The sequence below is a fragment of the Penaeus chinensis genome, chromosome 16, assembly GCF_019202785.1.
Source record: "Penaeus chinensis breed Huanghai No. 1 chromosome 16, ASM1920278v2, whole genome shotgun sequence".
Classification (NCBI taxonomy): Eukaryota; Metazoa; Arthropoda; class Malacostraca; order Decapoda; family Penaeidae; genus Penaeus; species Penaeus chinensis.
Genome location: NC_061834.1, coordinates 4,140,819 through 4,141,766, shown reverse-complemented (window position 1 = coordinate 4,141,766; position 948 = coordinate 4,140,819). Strand labels below are relative to the sequence as shown.

Genomic DNA, 948 nt, shown 5'->3' with positions numbered 1-948 from the left:
AAACAAGGAGTTGGATGATTCATCTTTTATATTTTTGTTTTAATAAAATACATTTTATTTCATGAATATAGTATGGAATTAGGGCAGGTTTTGGAGTATGTAAGAGTTTTTACTGTGTGTTTTAACATGTAATGAATTTCAGTGCATAATGATTATCAAAGTGATCTAATGTTTCACCAATATATTCAAAACATTTTTTTCACTAATGTCACATAATGTTAAGGCAAGGTTATAAGGTCATTTGCAGTACTGCAGTAAATAATAATAATAATCTTAATAGTAATAACCAGAAAAACAATAACAATAATAATAATAAAACCCAAGAAAAATAATTAAAAAACTTATGGATATATTAATATGTGCTCATAAAATACTAAAGGAGACAGGATTGTTATAGACAAGAATTGCTGGACTGTTTAATTATTGGATTTCATTTATTGTAAGTACACTATCAAAGAGTTTCTTGAAACCCTGTATTTTAAAGAAATAATTGTTGGATTTTTGACATGACCAACTTAATAAATTTAAGATACATAATGACCCTACAAGTTACACTTTTCCTATATTTTGTATCCTTGATTTGCCTCCTCTCTTTTTTTTCTAAATTATATTATAGATAAGTAAATGACTTGTTTATTCATAATTTCTAAAGGGTTGAAATATAGAGCTTTATGACTTTGACACATACTGTTCTAGGGATATTACATGTTAACTGATATTTACATAACTTACCAATAACAGGAACTGAATGTCTTATTCATCAGGCTTAGACTCCCTAAAATTTGTATCATATTCTATATGTATATATTGTAAATAATTTGCATATGTATACTGTATATGAATGTCATACCATATAATAGAGGGTATTTATAAACATTTCCCCCAAAAAAAACATTTGGAAGAAAGAATCAAAATATTCAGACTGACTAATTACAAAATCTGCCGATA

At 26.2% G+C, this 948-nt stretch overlaps 1 protein-coding gene across 2 annotated transcripts in view; it reads left to right on the top strand.

The window, feature by feature from the left end:
- Positions 1 to 554, top strand: part of LOC125033580 — a 22,842-nt gene extending 22,288 nt beyond the window's left edge. For both annotated transcript variants that reach the window (XM_047625214.1, XM_047625213.1), the window contains one exon: positions 1 to 554. This exon is cut by the window's left edge and continues 1,841 nt beyond it. The gene's annotated coding sequence lies outside the window, so the exon portion shown is untranslated.
- The last annotated feature ends 394 nt before the right edge of the window (positions 555 to 948 follow it).